This window comes from Macrobrachium nipponense, chromosome 36, assembly GCF_015104395.2.
Source record: "Macrobrachium nipponense isolate FS-2020 chromosome 36, ASM1510439v2, whole genome shotgun sequence".
Lineage (NCBI taxonomy): Eukaryota > Metazoa > Arthropoda > Malacostraca > Decapoda > Palaemonidae > Macrobrachium > Macrobrachium nipponense.
In genome coordinates this window covers 13,787,184-13,809,176 of record NC_087220.1, presented here as the reverse complement: position 1 = coordinate 13,809,176, position 21,993 = coordinate 13,787,184, and positions in this window count along the sequence as shown.

The following is a 21,993-nucleotide window of genomic DNA, read 5'->3' as shown; positions in this document are numbered from 1 at the left end:
CCTTGACATATTTGACAGATCTATCTTGGAGCTTCTTGAATTAAAAACAAAAGATGAGGGGAAAGGATATTTTCAATATATATTTTGTAATTACAGTTACATATTATTATTAAGTATTTTTTGGAAATATGAAAACTACATGTACCATAAAAATTATCATCTCAGTAAGAGAGAGGAGAGAGAGAGAGAGAGAGATAGAGAGAGAGAGAGAGAATGAATGAATAATTACCATTTAATGTTATTTTATTTACGTATAAAAGCATGAAAACTTCTAAATTACATAACAAATTAAACAAACACTTATACAGGGGTTCTCAAGCATTCAAAAATGTGGGTTTTGCATCCACGTGTCTGTGAAAAACTTCCACGTGATAGTTAATTAGGTTCCAAAGAAACGTTTGCGCTATTGTGAATTTTCGTAATTTGAATCACGTACGATTGAGGTATAACAAGCACACACGCACACACACACATGTTTTATAATAAAATCTATCAAAGAATCATATGGAGAAGTGGCGAGGAGGTGGTCACTTAATGTGAGACAAAAGAAAGTTGCTGAGGCAGAGGTAAAGGCAAAGGCAAATTTTATTCTATCGACCCTTCCGTGTATGAGAATTACAAAATTATACAAATATATATATTTTACACTACACTACAAAAAGAAAAAGAGACCAATAGATTACAAACTATATATTTATGTACAATATATTTTTAATTTTAGCAAGTACATGTTTAAAGCCTCAAAAAAGGTATTCGACAAGGAAAGTACATACATCGAAAATAATACCAGGAATAATGAAAATCCTAGAAAGTATTCAAATCTTATATAAAGACATTATAAGGTTAACAAACTTTGTAAGTCTTTTCAATTCTCTAGCACTACTTGTATTGAGGAGCAGATTGAATTTAAAAATGGTAGGTCTTCTACAATAGTAGGGCTTTAGGTATCTCTCTGTTATTTCTCTAATCACAGGACACACTAAAACATAATGAGGACAATTGAGTATTAAACAAAAAGAAGCAAAGTGGGCATTAGCTCTTGTAACATGGAAGGGTAACCAGACACTTGTAAAATTGAGCTTGAAAGGAAGGTAGGATTGTAGCTCCTCCGCTAGGGCCCTTCAGGCAGACACACCAGAAACGTCAAATGAAGACCGACCATTTAGCTGACCTCTGACACGTAGTCACCTGATACACAGACCAAGGACAAGCTGTAGAAACAACGCTTATTATGTATTCATATCAGACAGAGTCGCATATGCATAAAGATACAACTCTGTATAAATTTAAAGACATTTCAGCCTCCAAGCCATATGTATCATATTGTCGTCCTTGGCATAGACATGGAAATAGTTAGTCTTTTTCATGTGTGAGACGAAGGCTGACACGGAATTGGTAATTTCTGTTGACAGATCGATGTCTGGTTTTAGCAGTTCTGTTCCCGTATAGGATCTTTTGATCACTTGAATATGCTCTTGGGAGACAGTCGGTTATCTCCCTCTCGAGGTTTTTTTTTTTTTTTTTTTCATATTCCACTTTAGCGACGAGATTTGTTCCATTGCTTTATATGTCAGTGTTGCATCCTGCTTGCAATCACACACTCTACCCATGGTGCTTACTGATACAGAGGGACAAATTTTCCAAATCAGGTTTTTCACATGAGTAAGAATATTTTACCCGGTCAGGATTACAGCAAAGAAACAAAACCGATTCGAGGTTCATTGTTTTATTTTTCAACTAGAGTTTTGGTGTTATTTGCAAAGGAAGAACAGGAGCTTCGTGGAGTTTTCTTGTTTCCATCCCACCATTTTCTCCGTTGCAGGATGACGCATTCTTTTATCTTTGGAAGAACGTTGCTTCTTCCAAGTGGTCTGAACAGCGGAGATTCATGAAAGATTCCACTGATGGTTCCTCTAAGTTTCTAAAGGTCATTGGCCAAATATCTCAAAGGACTGAGGTCCATTACTTGACCTGATTTTGTGTTGTAAGTATATTTGGATTAATGGCACTTATAGGTATTAATACAAATGTATTTTCCATGTTCTTGCGTCAGGAATTTTTAATTTACATTCTAAGCATAATATCTAATACACACCTTTCCAATTAATTGCATCACTGAAAGGAAGGATGTATTCAATGTTCAGTCTTCATTTTCTGATCAACAGTTCCTGTGTCTGGAAGATCAACAGAGAGGATTTCCATGCAGTACACCCGAGCATAAAGTTTACAATCGAAAAAGAGGCGAACGACCGTCTACCATTCCTGGACGTTTTAGTTTTAAATGAAAACGACTGTTTTAATACCACGATTTTTAGGAAGAAAACTTTCACTGGACTTGGTACCAACTTTTATAGCTCTCGTTTTATGAATTTTAAGTCCAACTCTGTTTCTACCCTTCTCCACCGAGCACTTGTCCTTACGTCGAACTGGGTCCTTTTCCATTATGAAATAACATTTTTAATTGACTTTTTTAACAATAACTGTTTCCCTGCTAAGCTAATTTATAGGACATTAGATCAACTACTGAAAAAACATTTCATTATTAAACCAAAAGTTTTAACTGTCTCAAAAATTAAGTTCTATACATGCTTTCCATTTACCCATGACATCAAATTTCACAGAGGACTATGTCAACATCGAGAACAGAGCACTGATCACTATCTGAAAACCAGTGAAGACGAGTGGCTCAAGAGTGCGTGGGAAGAAGGGCTGATAAAAGTAGATGAAGACCCAGAGACATTCAGAAACAGACTAACAAACAGAACAAACCAATGCACAGACGATACATGATACAGACTAAAGAACTGGCTAGTGATGAAACATGGCAATGGCTACAGAGGGGAGAGCTCAAGAAGGAAACAGAAGGAAGATAACAGCGGTAAAAGTTCAGGCCATAAGAACCGGATATGTTCAAAGGACGATAGATGAAAATAACATCTCACTCATATGCAGGAAATGCATAATGAAAAACAAGATCATAAACCACATTGCAAGCAAATGTCTGGCAATTGCACAGAACCAGTACAAAAAGAGGCATGATTCAGTGGCAAAAGCCCTCCACTGGAGCCTGTGTAAGAAACACCAGCTACCTTGCAGTAATAAGTGGTATGAGCACCAACCTGAAGGAGTGATAGAAAACGCTCTGGCAAAGATCCTCTGGAACTATGCTATCAGAACAGATAGGGTGATACGTGCAAATAGACCAGACGTGACGTTGATTGATGAATTCAAGAAAAAGCATCACTCATTGATGTCGCAATACCATGGGACAAGTCAAATTAGAGGACTGTGGTGGACCAAAAAAATTAAATAAGTTAAACATAATTTATTATCTAATGGTCTAGAACAGGAAAGAAACCATAAAAATACATCGAGTTCCTCAGAGCTTACAAGCGAAAACTCTGGTACCATGACAAACAAAGAGTTTTGAGATTTATGTTCTCCAGGAAAGTGTTGATTGTCACAGTCTGCAGCATGAGCCTAATTACAAGGCATTGACAAAGAAAAATAGATAGACCAGTCTTAGTCTTCAAGACCTAAATTAGGTTGGTATCAAATTACATTACTCGCAAATACCTAAATGTGAGATAATTGGGAATGAAATAAAGTTATAATTTTGTTATATTTTATAACTTGTCTAAACATCAATTACAAAAGAATGTTGTGATAGTTTGATGTGTTTTGATAGTTTCTGCTGTATATATTTTAGATAACAAAATCAAACAGACATACCACTGTGGCTTTATTCTCCCATTTTATTGACTCATGTGTTTATGACTTTTCTTTGAATAATGATAATAACATTAATTCGCTAGTTCCTTACAATAGATATATTTTATGGACTTGCTTCAGAATTGGTAGTCAAAATATTATCAAAATTTTAAATAAAATCGTTTTAGTTTGGAAAACCCCATTCCAAATTCACAGAGTCACTGCCAGATATTTATCTCTGAGATGCTGTATATATATATGTTCATAAAGCTGGTTGAACATTTTCAAAAAAAATTCGGAGAAGGAACCGAGTAAATTATTTGTAGCGTCAGATTTGACTTCGACTTTGTAAAATGAAACTTGCTTTATTTACAAAGTTGGACAGTATCTCAGATATAGTAGAAGTACTCTCTCTCTCTCTCTCTCTCTCTCTCTCTCTCTCTCTCTCTCTCTCTACGTGTATCAGCGCTTCCTCGCCCAACCATTGCTTGGTCGTGTATATCAGACGTTACAGACGACTTTTAAAGGTATTTTATCTTTCATTTCCTTACTTGTTGTTCTTTCTATTATTGGAAAACTATATTTGTTAACTGCCGTATTTGATAATATAAAATGTTTTGTAATTAAGAGTATAATTAGCATATATTGAATTATTTACTAAATGGTATAATGTACTTAACAAAAGAAGAAAGAAATAGTTTATCAAATTTTCCTGAAAACAGAACAAAAACAAAAAAAATCGTACACTGTCTTTCATATTCTCGCTATTAGTTCTGTCGAAAGAATAAAGAAACACTAACAATTATCAAAATACTGGAAGTAAGTAAAAAAAACAAAAAAAAAAAAGGCTCACGATTTAGATCACGTCCCACCTCCAAAAAAGGATACACTAGATATTTTTCAGAAAGTTGAAATTCCGGGAGAGTTTTCCCCAGTCGCTGGATTTAGGTGACTCGGAGCGACAACGACGCTACTTCATGAGATTTAGAGCCGCTTGGAAAGTCTCCCTCTCACTCCTCTGGAAAAGGTGGATGAAGGCGAGTTGTTTCTTTTCCAAGTTGTTTGTGGGCGATTCTCCTGGTTTGCTCACTGTCAGTTAACTATGGGAGTTATCACACTTTTAGCAAGAAAGAGGGAATAGCAGGCAGAGTAGAAAATAATTATGCCTGCCTTATGCCAGCACGGGTTCCTCCCCCTAGGTTACCCCATAAACAGGTGAAATTTTAATGTGAAAAACAGTCCTGGTGTATCCCTCAGGATTACGATCTTTAGCACAACAAGGAAGGCTACTAAAGATGCTTAATATATCGACTTAACCGTCTGCAGTTTAAAAGTACATATTATCATGTTAATTAAGGATTTCAGATAGGAATGTTGGCTACTTGGTAAAATTGCTCTGATTCCCCAGTAAATCATTCTTTTCGATAATTCAAAGAACAAGAAAGAACAACTGTCTTTTCGATGTTGCTGAAAAAAACTATATCCCGCATTTGATCGTCATTAAAGAGCCTTAAGGAAATATTAGAGAAAGGGATATCTAGGCAACCGCCAGCATTACTAGGTGCGCAGACTTTGTGATGGAAATGAAGTCAACGAATTTGAATCGTGGAGCGAGTCAACACAATGTAGTCAAGATTACAGCCTATATATACTACAGTTTGAAAATAGTTCATGCCATTTTCTTTACAATTAAATTAATGGCCGATAACAAAAAGGCAAAATCTACAATTTCAAGCCGGAAATTGCTTTTTATCGCCAAAATCGTTAATGATTCAAAATTTCCCAGACGTCATTCTTTTGACTAAATCAGTTACTGTCTAAATAATGGAGAAAATTGAGTAGGGTGATAATAAGACATGTAACTGTTAATATATATTATTTTTGCAATCCGATTAATCATAAAGTCTGTTTTCTTCATGAAGTATCTACAACTTACTTCCTGTCTGCCGTTGATAATAGTGAAATATGATATATTCTACTTTAGTCAGTTAGGTTCGTTGGGAAGAAGACCGATATGATAAAAAAGGCTTTTGTGATCACCATTTAACCTTGAAAAAAAAATATATATAAAAGCTCCATCTTATCGGCAATCATTGTTGGACCAACTGGAGTTTGATTTTTCATGTCAATTCTTCGAAATTTGAGATGAAAGGACTCAAAAGGTGAACGTTATTCTGGCAATTTCATCTGAGGCAATGTAGACTCTTCAATTTCCTTTTGGCAATTATTAGAGATAACTGAAGACAAAGAAAGGCTTATAATTTGCCGTCACGAATGTTTGTCAAAAGCTATAGAAGGAATGAGAAGCAAGGAAAAACGGAATTTACAAGGCACGAGGTGAGTAACGTCATCTTGGGCAAATCGATATAAGTTAAATGATTCCATAAAGAGAGATTAGGAAAATGACTTCTGGTAGGACTATTCCCCCTTTTAGTTATTTCAAACTACGCTCATGTAACTCTACAAAGTATCTTTAAAACAGCAGTACAAATACTTTGAAGAATTTGTACTTGTCATTGAAAAGGGGAATCTGACATATTCTGGAAATCTCTGTATAGTTTTATTTTTATACATATTTTGACAGTCCATTACTGTGGATTTGTTACTCTATTTTAAGAATCATGTTCCTGTAAATATTTTAGAAATATTTTCAATTTGTTCTGTCCTGATACGTCCAATGGTTCAGTGTGTTTATATAACGAGTCCAAATACAAAAATGCACATTGGCAAAAATGTTAGAATTCCACGTCCAATACATTCAGATTAATAAAACTTGTTGAGACAAAATAAGATTTCGTCTACGATAATTAACAAGTTACTGTCCGGAAATATATAGTTAAGATTATTTCACGGAGTAAATCTGTCAGTACGTTTAACGTGGCTAGTGCTGGAGTCTTATGGTCCTCTTATTACCTCCCAGACAGGGGTTATATTTTTTTCCTTATCTTTGATAACAATAAATTAAATACCAAAGCCTTTTCCGAAGGGACTCCTTTACGCGTAAAATTAAATACAAAATAAGGTTTTATGTTTCCCAATTCCGAAACCTCCTTACATTTAGAATATTTGGAAATATTTATTAGAAAAAAAAATAAAAATAGGAAAAATCCACTCTTATATCTCGCATTTTTCATCCTTTTAGACATGTTCTATATTCCATTATTTTCCATGACCCGTCTCCCAGCACCCTTTTCAATTTACTTTCCAATCATTCTCAGAACCCGCCATTTCCTTTCAAACTCTCAGGATATTAACATTACTTACCTATATAATTCATGATCTTCTTTTAAACATTTATAGAAGTCATTTTATTTTCGGTTTCTATAATATGTTTTATTACATCACTAGATAATAATCCCTTTTCGCCATAGTATACTCTCTCCCAGTTACAGCAGTATCTCACATTTTTTTTTTTACTCATATAAGGATACAGATTCAACGAGTTTCTGTTTTTAACTCTATTTTCACGTGATCAAGATATTGCTTCCTTCAGCATTAATATCCATTACTTCTATGTGATTATATCTTTTGGTCATCAACACATATCTTAAATTGCTTTATCATTTTGAGCTTTTATTAGAAAATATTATTTTTGACAAAATTAGGACCGTATACGAGCACAGCCATAAGCATTCTTTTTTTAGAGTTTCCTTTCTATTCCCCTAATGAAAAAAATGAACGGTTTGTACTTTAGTTATTACATGTCTCCTTTATCAAACAGAAAATGCTCTAAAATTAAGCTGAACCTATTATCAACTAAAACACTATATATCTGCAAATTGCATAACAGTTTAGAAATGAAGGGCAGATCGATCTATAGATAGATAGCTAGACAGATAGATAAGAGCATTTCATTTTACACGATTAACAAAATAATCTCTGCCAAATCCGACAGTGGCTTTTCATTACATAAACTAAATATTTGACTGTTTTTATACTATTAGCTGAATAGAAAATAAGTTTATTTATTGAAATATATTCATCTATTATCATCATTCAAAGGATTCTGAGATCTGTACTTTAGTGTCGTTATTCATAGAAGAAGGATGATTTGAACAGAAAATAGGTGGGACTGGAACTATTTACTTGTGTGTAAAAACGTTCTGTGTGGTCACAAATCTTCCACATATTCATTCAAGTTAATCGGTTAATTCTAAATTTGAAGTTTCTTTTAATGATTGAAAATATCGATTATAAGGTGAAGTAATAATTCCGGTCACGTTCATGCTTTAAATATTTTGAAATGGTATTTAGTGCCTCGTCTTTCAAATGACTTTACGAAACCTTACTAAATATCTTAACTGGAGTCAAGCAAGATCCTTAATCTCATGTAGCAACATAGTTAAAAGGAATCTTGTTTCAACAAGTCAGATAATGGAAGTATACTATATTGAAGTCTTGGTTTGATTGAACTCAAATGAACGACATTATTAAAAAAGGTGTGGATAAATATCAGCAACTAAATTGATATATTGGATTTTATATGACTATGCTTTCCTATCTCCTATTGGTTAAACTAATGGTTTTAGTTTGTGACCGTGTGATCCTGGATTATCCTGGATTATGTCTTTGATTATTACAACCCTTTTGACAGTTTAACCATCTGGTGTTCTTTGTCTTTGTGTTTACCTTTGTAACCTTCTTTCTAACTGTATTTCATTTGTGCCCCCACGATGCCTGAATAACAGGAGAAAGCGTCTGGTACTGATCTTCTGCCTATCATTTTTAATTATGACGTCATCGAATTTAATCAAAAACCAAGAAGTTTAGTTAAATTTAGAACGCTTCATTATTTGACTCGATGTTACAAGGTTCACTGATATTCTCTTTAACTGCGCCACTACACGTCATTAAGGATATTGCTCATCTCCAGTTAATAGAATTATCTAAATCTCTCATATACGTATACGAATAATGCATTCCGACATTTGGCCAGTCCCCTCACAGAATATTAGTGTTTGTTTGATTCGTAGTAAAAGAAAATGATTTTTCCAGATTGTCGGAAATATTTTTTAACACACTTTTTACAAGGAATTTCATATATGCAGCCAGACACTTTTTAGGAGAATGATATATATATATATATATATATATGTATATATATATATATATAAGATATATATATATATATATATATATAATACACACACAAACACAAACACACACATCACACACACCCACACACACACACACATAATATAATATATATATATATATATATATATATATATATATCTATATATATATATATATATATATGATCCATATAAACGAAATACTCTTTATATTTATCTATCTATCTATCTAGCTATCTATCTATATATCGATTTGTCCCTCATTTCAAAACTGTTATGAAATTTGCAGATATTTAGTATTTGAGTTTATAATAGGTTCAGCTTAATTTTATAGTATTTTTCTCTATAATAAAGGAGACATGTATAACATAAACTACATACCGTTCATGTTTTTCATTAGGGGAATGGGAAGGAACTCTAAAGATATGAATGTTGTGGCTGTGCATGTACACTCTCATGATTCCGTCAAAAATTGGATTTTCTAATGAAAAGCTCAGAATGATCTATATATATATATATATCTATATATATATATATATATATATATATATATATATAATATATATATATATATATATATATATAATATATATATATATATATATATATTCATTCTTTGTATTATTTTGCAATAATTTTTAGTCTTTTTTAATATTTTAAGTTTGTAATCATTGTGCAACTTTTGTTTTCAAATTTCAAATTCTTAGCTTTATTGTAATTTATTTTATGCTATCTATTTTGTACAGCCCTCGAAAATGTTATGAAGACATTACGAAACGACGGGAATAAATTGACCCTTCTAGCAAGTCTTTATGTCCTCCTCATTGATGTATATCCGGCAGTGTCCACCGCTGTTTGGATATATATATATATATATATATATATATATATATATATATATATATATATATATATATATATATATTTATATATATAATATATATATATATATATATATATATGATATATATATATATATATATCATATATATATATATATATATATATATATATATATATATATATTTCATATTACATTCTTTGTATTATTTTTGCAATATTTTGAAATAATAATCATCATCAACAAAAGGTCTAAAAAACTATCTAAAATATTGTATTCAAATTAATTCTTTTTTAAAACTGCTCTTAGTTTCAATTTTTATCCTATTTTAGCATTATTTCTAATAATATTTTAAGCAAAAAAATTAGTCATCAAAAAGATGAAAACAACTGAAAATATTGTACAAAAATTGATATATTTTTTGGAAAAAATTTATGCTACATTCATTGTCATATTTTCAGGCGATTATTTAGATGATTTTTGAAAAAGAAATCAGTCATAAAAAGGAGAAAACTCTCAAAAGTATTATATATAAATTAATCATTAAAAATCTTTTTATACTATATTTATATTCCAGTTTTAACGCAATTTTAGAAATAGAACTACTAATAAAAATGGGGAAAAAACTCTTCCGAATATTGTGCAAAAATGTTTAAATATTTTTTTAAAAAATTTTTTTATGTTACATTTTATTGTCCTATCTTTAAAAAATTTTTAAAATGATTTTTGAATAAAAAATCTGTCACCAAGCCATTCAAAAACCTCAGAAATTGCGCCGTAAATTAACATTTATTTTTTTTTCCTATTTTTAGCCGATTATTAAAAGGATTTTTGAAACAAAAATCAGTTATGAAAAGAAGGAAAACTAATCAAAAGTATTTTCATAAATTGATTTTTTTTTTAAAACGTAATGTTACATTCATTGTGTTAGTTTTTAGGCTATTCTCAAATGATTTTTGAAATATCAGTCAGAAGAAAAAAGGGAAAAGTAGCAAAAATATTATATTAAATGTAAATTTATGTTTTTTACAGTTTTTTTTTATGTTATGTTCATTGTTCAATATTTAGCCAACTTTAAGTGACTTTTGGATCAGAAATCAGGTATCAAAATAAGGGCAAAACTATTGATGTAATTTATATATATATATATATTTTAATCTTTTTTTCTGTTTAATTTATCTTTTTCATCGATTTTATAGTGATTTTTTAAATTAAAAACGGCCATCAAATGAGGACAAATCTCTCAAAATAATTGCATAAAAATGGAAATATTTGTTGAAGCTTTTGATTTCATATTTCGTGCGATATGTTTAGGCTTTTGAAAATGATTTTGGAAAATAAAAGTCATCATTCACTACTGAATGATATCAACGCTTTTCTCTTGCCACCGCAACTTTTTTTTTTTTTTTTTTTTTTTTTTTTTTTTTTTTTTTGTGGGGGGGGGGGGGGAGGTGTGTTTTTTACGAACCTGCAACGGGATTGTCATATCCCGCGCTGAGGAAACGATTGCTGTTTGTCGTTTTCCTCTTTAGATAAAGGTTTGTTAGGTTCTTTTTCTTCTTCTTGATAAGATTTGCAGGATCAGTCGGTTTCATAGCTTTATTCAAACAGAATCTGGTGTCTAGTGAATATGAGACCACAATTTTCCTTTTTATATTCTCCGTGAACTGAAATGTCAGACAACTTAAATCGAAGTAGATATAATGAAATAAATGTGAGACAACATAAACACACGAAGAAATAATGAAATAAAATGTGGGACATCTTCTAGACCTAGAAATAATGAAATAGCGACACAACTTAAACGAAACGTAATGAAAATAAAACGTGAAAAAGAACTTAAACAGTGTGAACAATGGAATAAAAATGACAAAACTTAAACGGACGTAGAAAGTAATGAAACAGCAAAACGTGAGACAACTTATACAGAAATATGAAATAGTGACACAACTTAAAAAAAATAGATAGGAATAATAAAATAAAAAGTAGGCAACTTAAACATTGACGTAGAAATATGAAATAGAAAGTGAAAAACTTAAACAACTAGAAACAATGAATACATGTGATACAACTTAAATATGCATAGATAAATGAAATTAAAAATGAGACAAACTTAAATAGACGTAGAAAATAGAAATAAAATGTAGGACACTTAAACAGACCAAATATGATATACGTGTAAACAACTTAAACAGACAATAAATAATGAATAAATATGACAAGTGACAACTTAAACAGACGTAGAAACAATGAAATAACATGTGATACAACTTAATATGCGTAAATATAAGAAATTAAAAATGAGACAAATTAAAATTGACGTAGAAACTATGAAATAAAATGTGAGACAAACTTAAACAGACGCAGAATAATGATATAAAATGGTAAAACAACTTAACAGAACATAAATAAATAAATGAAATAATATGACAGACAACTTAAACAGACGATAATAATGCAATGCACAGTAAATTTCATGATAAAAAATTTTAGAAGGAAAGCGGTCAATAGAGGAAAAGAGGTTTCTGGCGACTCCTTTGGTAAATATTAACGATGATGATCAATTATAATGCCATAGGTAAGGATGGAAAATCATTCTCTGTCCTGTCTGTCTGTCTCTCTCTCTCTCTCTCTCTCTCTCTTCTCTCTCTCGCAAAATACAACTGGTTGCGAATTGAGTGACTATCCCTCTCTCTTTATATATATATATCTCTCATTTACACAGAAAAATATAATCTACAAGTGTCTGGAATTAGTAACGCTAACAAACAAGCATCGTTTCCTGAACAGATATAAACTTACAGATAGCACTACTCTCCTCTCTCTCTCTCCTCTCATCTCTCTTCTTCTCTCGGGCTCTCTCTCGTTCTCTCTCTCTCTCTCTCAAACTGGAACAAATCTAAATGAAAACATCCTTGAAAATGAATTGAAGAAGTTCCAAATAACAAATCCAAGTGGTCAAGAGACTCATAAAGAACAAAAATATACATCCAAACCAACATATTCCGACAAAGAAATGAATAAGGTGAATCTTGTGAATATCCTAATTGATGCATTAGGAAAAGAATGCCAAAAGCATGCAAACTGTGTAAGGTTTTGGTATAGCATAGTCAATCCACAAAACCTAATCAGAAAATGTGCTGCATGCAACATTCCGACCCATCCACAGTGTGCTGAGGTAATACAGATTTGAGAAAAGATACAGATTTTTTGTTCAACATGTCTATCATGGATAGACATGTTATTAAATCAAGATTGAATGTACAAATAGTTGAGGATGAAGAAGAAAGAGGAAGAGGAAGAAGAAGAAGAAAAGAAGAAGAGAAAACGGAAGAGAAGTAAACAAAAATGAAAATGACAGAAAAAATAAGAAGGAAAACAAAGAACAAGATAAAAGTATGGATGCAGAGATACTCATTGATACTACATATGAGGCAATAAAGCAGCATACCTACGAAGAAATAAATTACGATATGACAACAGAAAAGCAAATCCCGAAGAGGCTCTACCCCAGATCTATACAATGACGGGAAAGAGGAAAAAATAGACAAGAAGACAAAATCTGCAACCTTTTGAAAGAGGAATTGCAGATTTGGAGAAAGATGTTACTACAAACATCCTAAGATATGTCAAAACTATGAAATATATGGTAAATGTGCATACTTAGATGGATATGGGGATGATTGCAGAGATCTGCATCCAAAAATATGTAAAGAAAACCTAAAAGAAGGAAAAGGATGTAAGTTCGACAAAAAATGCAAATATATGCACTCTGTAGCCATGAATCATAATCAAACTAAATAACCAACCAAGTAATAAAATCCAAAATAAGAAAGAAACAAATAAAGAGAGAAATCAAGAATATCAGGTAAAAGAGAAAAGCAAACCACCAATGAGATATGCAGAGGTGTCAGCAAAAAATTTCAAAGCATCAGCTCCGAAATTCTACTCAAGAGATAATAACTGTATTTATTATGCAAGAGATATTGCAGAAACGGCGGAGAAATTGCAGATTCAGACACAAAATTAATAATTATGATGAAGGAAGATAAAATATTATGGCAAAAGTTGGATTTTTTAATGTCAGAATTTCTGGAAATGAAAAAAAGAACACATACCAGAACAGGAAAGAGACATGGGAAAAATCCTTATTACTACCAGTATAATGAAGGAAGAAAACACCAAACCATCATAGTGATGAATGTGCAGGGTTTAGTTACGAGTAACTCAAAAAGAAAAATAGAGTACTTAGAAGAACTAACCCAAAATGAAAAGAAAAGTAAAATAGATATAATGATATAAGTGAACCTGGTATTCCCAAGAGACTGGGAATGATTGATCAAATAAAAGGGTTTTCCAAACTTATAGATCAGAATAGAAAAAATAGGAATCAAGGGGGAGCCGCAATATATGGGAAAGACAAAAAAACAAGGCAAAACTATATGAGAAAATATAGTAACTCAGAATGTGCAACTAATGGCGGTAGAATTTGACCTCTGAAAAAATTGATGAACCATAGTAATATATAGACCTCCTAATACTAAAGAGTTTTGACTTAATAATTGAAAATTGGATGATATATAGTAAATCACAAGGACTGGACTATTCTCCTATCTGGTGACTTCAACTTTCCTTTCGTAGAATGGAAAGAACAAATAGGAGATTGTGGTTGTACTTATACATATAAAAAAGAGAGTAATAGTAGTGCAGAAGATAAGAGGCAATTTGAAAAGCTATTAGATATGCTACTAGAATATAACATTCAACAAATAAATCACCTGCCAACAAGAAAGGAAAATACTTTAGACCTAGTATTTTGTGAACGAGATGAATTATGTTAAGAAATAATAGTTGTAATGCGAGTATTTCAGACCATAATGTCATAGAATTAACAGTTCATTCCAAAGCAAAGTGAAAATAGAGATAAGCAAGAAATGAAAAAAGTTGGGAAGGATATGGAAAATACAACTTCTACAGTAAAAATATAAATGGTCAGAAATTAATGAAGAATTAAACAAAGATTGGGATAAGCAAATTTTCGTAAGTGATGACATAAGGGTAAATACGGATAGATATATAAAATATTGGAGAAAATAGTGGAAAATATATACCGAAGAAGAAAGTAAACATCATTCATGCATAACCAAGAGACAGAAGGATCTTGTTCCAGAAAATCAGAAAGTGGAACAAAAAAAGGTCTTGCAAAGAAAAAAATGCATGGAAAGTTATAGAACTAAAAGTAAGATAGAAAATGCAGAACAAAAGATTATACAATCAAAAGAAAATGAAAAACGGGACTTGGAAGAAAAAAACCCTATTAAAATATCAAGCAAAACCCCAAACTATTATACTCATATGCGAAGAGATGAATAAAAGAAGAATAGAAATAGGCCCTCTGAGATTTGAAGGGAGATTAACGAATGAAAAAAAGGAAATTTGCAACATACTGGCAGAACGATATAAGAGAGAATTCACCCCTAGAATAGATAATGAAGATAATGATATAGAAGTAAGGGATGAAAATAGTGAAGTAGTTTAGCTGACATAGATATTAATGAGCTGATATTGTGCAGGCTATTAATGAAATTAATGGAGCTGCTGCAGGCCTGATGGAATTCCTGCTATTTTGTTAAAGAAAGTAGTTCATTTCTATCGCAAAGCCACTTGCAATAATATTAATTAAGACAAAGTGTAGATACAGGCAAGATATATGATGAGCACAAATTAGCATATATTACCCCTACTTTCAAAAGTGGATCAGACTAGAGGCAAGTATTATAGGCCTGTGAGTCTAACATCACATATTATGAAAGTGTATGAAAGGGTAATGAAGAAAATATATGAAACATTTAATAAAAATAATTTTGTTTAATAAAGGACAACATGGTTTCGTACCCGGAAAAGTACACAAACCCAACTGTTAGTCCACCGTGAACATATTCAGAAAAAATATGAAAAAAGCGAAATGAACAGATGTGGTTTATTTAGACTTTGCAAAAGCTTTTGATAAAGTAGTACCATAATATATTAGCGAAGAAAATTAGCAAAACACAATATCGTGGATAAAGTAGGAAGATGGTTAAAGAATTTTTACACAACAGAAAAACAGATAGTTATTGCAAACGACGAGAAATCGGATGAAGCCAAGGTAATATCTGGTGTGCCGCAAGGTAACGGTGTTAGCTGCAATACTGTTTGTTATTATGATTGAAGACATAGACAATAATGTTAAGGATTCGGTAGTGAGTAGTTTCGCAGATGACACAAGAATAAGTAGAGAAATTACTTGTGATGAAGATAGGAAGCTCTACAAAGAGACCTTAACAAAGTATATGATTGGGCAGAGGTAAATAGGATGGATATTTAACTCTGATAAATTTGAATCAATAAATTATGGAGACAGAGAAAGAAGCTATATGCATATAAGGGACCTAATATGAGACCATCACAAATAAGGAAGCAGTTTAAAGACCTTGGTGTGATGATGAATAGGAACATGTTATGCAATGATCAAATAGCAACTCTGTTGGCAAAATGTAAAGCAAAGGAAAAATGGGAATGTTGTTACGGGGCACTTCAAAACAGAACAAAGCTGAACACAGTATTATGCTTTATAAAACATATGTTCGTAGTCCCACTTAATATTGCAATATGATATGGTACCCACACTATCAAAAGGATATTGCACAAATAGAGAGTGTACAAAGGTCCTTTACAGCTAGAAATAGAAGAAGTTAAGGACCTAGACTACTGGGAAAGACTACAATTCTTAAAATTATATAGTCTGAAAGAAAGAGAGAACGCTACATGATAATTCAGGCATGGAAACGATAGAAGGAATAGCAGAAAATATCATGGAACTAAAAATATCAGAAGAGCAAGCAGAGGTAGATTAATAGTGCCCAAAACTATACCAGGAAAAATAAGGAAAGCACACAGGACATTAATCCACTACGCACCAGCATCGATAATGCAGCGTCTATTCAATGCGTTGCAGCTCATCTGAGGAATATATCAGGAGTGAGCGTAGATGTGTTTAAGAATAAGCTCGACAAATATCTAAACTGCATCCCAGACCATCCAAAGATTGGAAGATGCAAAATATACCGGAAGATGTACTAGCAACTCTCTGGTAGACATTAAGAGGTGCCTCACAATGAGGACCTGGTGGGCAACCCGAACAAGATGTAAGGAAGCATCGTTTACTGTACAGATGTTAAATTCGGTCACCACCTGATTTTTATTTTCAAGAAATTTTTTTTTTATAAAATCTCAGTACATCTGCATTGCAATCTTGAGCAAGAACATCTACAAAACCACAGCACCGACAACAACTGTTTTGTCTAAATTGTTCCTTCTCGTAACGGTACAGCAGACCAGTTGGCAATACGATAATCACTCTCAGTTTCGCAACTAGCTGTATTTTCCAGAGCCGAGAGAGAGAGAGAGAGAGAGAGAAGAGAGAGAGAGAGAGAGAGAGAGAGAGAGGCGTTTACAGCATTTGTTTGGAAGTTAGATCAAGCGTACGAAATCGCTCAATGACAGACCTATTTACCACACTCGGACAGTCAGTATATATCTAATGAGATATAACTAAATAAAAGAAATAAGAAATAAAATAAACACAAGGTAAATCCCCAGAAGACAATATTCTATTGTTGCACGCAGCAAAACATTACAAAGAGAACGCTTGACTTGAAGTTATTTTCAAGAAAGCTAATATACTGGAGACATATGATAAATTTCCGTTTCCTTTTTTTTTTTTTTTTTTTTTTCCCTCGAAGATATAAAAAAATCAAAACGAAAACCTTTCCACGGTATGTAGAAAATCCAAAACTTCGAAGGCATAAAAACACATGTAGTTGCATTATCCTCACGGATCAGCCTATTTTACTAACGACTTTTCCCTGCAGAGTGGTGAATGGTGGAGACCTCGAAAGGATTCAATGAATTATGACATTTAAGATATACAGGCAGGCACTAGGGGTCCACTTCCGCCCATTTGGTCGCTGAAAACCACGGAAGGTAGGGAGCTTGCATGGCTGGACATCAAGACAAAGAGATCAGAAAGCAAAGAGACGAACGACAAGGAGATCTGAAGCTGCCACGAGGAGGAATAGTGGAGGAAGTTGACAAGACAGGAATATTCGTAATTAATATAAAGAACGAATAACTGATGGGAAGCCATACAAGTACAGAAGCTCCAAACGCGAACATCGGCCTCCGCAACCATCACCTGCAAGCCAAAAAACAAACAATCATAGGCAAACTGACAAACAGCATACGTTTAAGGCTTCTTAAGAATGGGTACTATCCAGACTTAAAAAAGATGCTAAATCTAATGTGGCTTAACGCTCCTGCCCATATCCTCAAGCCCAATTAACAATTCTTTCTCCAAAGTCTGGAGTCCCAGACTTCACTATCTAACATAGCATTGGTCATCCCCACTAACGTGCTGCTTCAGATCTACTGGAATCTCTTCCTTGAAGGGTGGGAAGAATGCAGCAGACATGACTAGGAAAAATATAATAAGAATTCACCTCAAGTCTAAGGACATTTTGGTTTTCCTTGGGGTTGTTTTTAGAATCCTTGAGGCTCCGAGTCCTGCTGCCACCCAGTGAAGTTCGACCTAAGAAGGAATAATGAAATATTTCACATACTGACACAAAGACTCCGAAATCCTTAGAAGCCATCTTTGAAGACTTCAAAGCTCTCATGCGTCTGATTTGAAATCCAAGGTAAACAGAAGCTCAGAGAAAAGAATAACAACTTAGCACAACGATGCGACAGCCCTAAGAGCTTTCCAGGAAGAAGCAAGCAGGAGTCCTGGTACTAGATGTGAATGGATGGAATACTGGATTGCAGAAGACAAGGGAGGATCTCAAGGTGAGACTTAGGAAAAAGCAGACAGCTTCAACGAAGGAGGAATAGTTGGAAAAGTTGACAACAAGAAAAAAAGAGAGGAAGAGCTAGTAGATACAAAGTTAATAGTTAAAGGAAAGCCACAGAAGTATGGAAGATCTAGACATATTTGGAGGGAAATGCACTGAAAAATTGAGGCCCCCGAAGATAATCTCATCAACAAGACAGCATGAGGAACGTAAACATTGGCCTAACAATCACCAGCAGACCGAAACTCAAACCAGTCATTAGGCAATAACAGGGGAGGATGAAGATTCAGAAGCACTAAAAGATTTCCAAACAGAAGCAGGAGACCTGAGAACCAGATGTGAGCAGATGGAATCCTGGATTGTGGAAGGAATCTTCAGTGACTTAGTATATCAGATGAATATGAAAAGGAACAAAGGAAAATAAAAGCTATAGCGAAAATGTTGATGAACTAGGAACCAAATATGTCATTTTGTGAGAAGCAAAGGAAATGACAGCAACCTTTTTGGTGTACCCTGTGCCAGGTAAGTATCATTCCAATTACAACTAGAAGCAATCTATTTGTTGTACTCTGTGCCAGGTAAGTATGCTTCTATTAACAACTAGAAACACTCTATTTGGCGTACCCTGTGCCAGGTAAGTATGCTTCTAATTTCAACCAGAGGAAATCTATTTTGAATACCCTGTGCCAGGTAAGTATGATTCTAATTATAACTAGAAGTAACCTATTTGGAATACCTCGTGCCAGCTAAGTATGCTTCTTATTACAACTTGATGCAATCTATTTCGAATACCCTGTGCCAGGTAAGTAAGCTTCTAATTACAACTAGAAGCAACCTATTTGGAGTACCCTTTGCCAGGTAAGTATGTTCTAATTGCAACTAGAGCCCATATATTTGGCATACCCTTTACCAAGTAAGTATGTCTAATTAACTAGAAGGAAAATATGGTGCACCCTGCCGGTAAGTATGTTTTTCTAATTAACTTAGAAGCAACTATTTGGCATCACCAATGCCAGTTGAGAACTTTTAATTACATTAGCGGAAGTTATTTGGTGTACTGCCAGTAGCATCTCTAATTACAATTAGAAGCAATCTATTTGGCTACCCGTGTGCCAGGCAATTAGCTTTTAGTTAACTCTGGCATGCAATCTATTTGGTGTACCCACTTGTTCCGGAAGTATGCTTCTAATTAAAACTAGTAGCATAAACCCTTTTAGCAGCTATAGTAGTCTTCTAATTACAACTGGAAGCAATCTAAATAGTCTACCCGTGCCCGGGTAAGTATGCTTCATAATACTACAAGGAATATATTTGACATACCCTGTTGCCGATAATTAGGATCTAATTACAACTAAAAGTAATCTATTTGGAATATGCCGTGCCAGGTAACTATGCTTCTAATTACAACTAGAAGCAATCTATTTTGAATACCCTGTGCCAGGTAAGTATGCTTTTAATTACATCTAGAGGCAATCTATTTTGAATACCCTGTACCAGGTAAGTATGCTTCTAATTACAACTAAATGCAATTAATTTGGTGTATCCTGTGCCTGGTAAGTAAGCTTCTAATTAAAACTAGAGACAATCTATTTGGCATTCCCTATGACCAGTATGTAAGCTTCTAATTGCATTTAGAAGCAATCTATTGAGTGTACCCTTGTGGCAGGTAATCATGCTTCTAATCACAACTAGAAACAATCTGTTTGGTGTACCCTGTGCTAGGTAAGTATGCTTCTAATTACAACTAGTAGCAATCTGTTTGCTGTTCCCTGTGCCAGAATGTATGCTTTTAATTACAACTAGAAGCAATCTGTTTGGTGTACCTTGTGCCAAGTAAGTATGCTTCTAATTACAATTAGAAGTAATCTACTTTGGTGTACCCTATGCCAGGCAAGTATTATTCAAATAATGACTAGAAGCAATCTGTTTTGGTGTACCCTGTGCAGGTAAGTATGCTTTTGATTATGAACTAGAGGACATATATTTTAGAATACCGTTTGCCAGGTAAGTATGCTTCAAATTACAACTAAAATCAATCTATTTGGCGTACCATGTGCTAGGTAAGTATGCTTCTAATTACAACTAAAATAAATCTATTTGGCGTACCATGTGCCAGGTAAGTATGCTTCTAATTACAACTAATTACAACTAAAGGCAATCTATTAGAAATACCCTGTGCCATTTCATTACTAAACCGAATGTTTTAATTGTCCCAAAAATGAAGTTTTATGCATGCTTTTCATTTACCCATGACCTTAAATTTCACAAAAAGTTCACTGAAATAATTCAGGAACATTTTCATGTCATAGACGCAAATTAACTCCTAAGAACCCTTTCACCATCGGTTCACTCTTTACCTCGAGGGAGCGATTATCGCCTTAGTGTCTTGTGATGTTATTCATAATGTACTTCCCCTGAATGTCCAACAGGGAACTATTTGAGATCCACCAGCAGACTCCTTAAGGTAGTATCGATTCTCATCGGGGTGGGCGTAGCTTCCGTACTGGCAGCAGAATTGCGACCCAGAACACTCCAATTTATTAAACTACCTCCAAATTATGTAAAATACATATTGATAATAAAGACTTTGCATTTTAGTCCACACCACCAACAGTCAAGACCTTGTTATTAAGGAATCACTTTTTATTAAAGAACTTGTTCCGTCGTTAAATATTCGTACGTCCTCCTCCCCTTTGTATTTGTCTTGTCTTATTTTGTTTATTTATTTTTTTGTTTTTGTATAGTTGAACGCTGTCACTCCTCTGTCTCAGTTCTTAAAATTTAATACCTTTAATTTTAATGTGTATACTTCGTACACTTTGCAAGAATAATTTCTAGCTTTTGCATTTCTGAATTTTCCATATAAAGTTTTATTTTAAAATTTTACTAGGAAGCTTATTTTTCATTTTAACAGCCCGCATGATGTAATTAATTTGACAATTACGAAACGCCAGAATAAAGACAGCCTGCACATCTGTGTGACCTCTTCCCTTTATTGATGATTATGTATATATATATATATATATATATATATCTATATATATATATATATATATATATATATATATATATATATATATATATATATATATATATATATACTTCTAGGGCACAATTTTTTCACGGATACAACATTCATTGAATAGAAATGGCTTTTTCACTGTTTACCAGCTTTTTTTAAATTAATTCATATTTTCTAATTATTTTCTTCACTTGATTGTTCAGGTTACTAATGGACACATAATGGGGTTCTTCCATTTACTCCAGTATTTTTACAAAAACGTGACAGCTGTTTCGTCAACCTATACGTATTGACGTTATCAAGCGTACTGATACAAATATGAGCCTCATGCGTTTTTTGTGACGTCATGAGATGGAAAGGTAGTACAATTGCCAGATACCTAGTTTTAAAATATTTACAAAAAGACTATAGTGGAAAACATAAAATAAAACAAATAAATAAATATGTTACAGA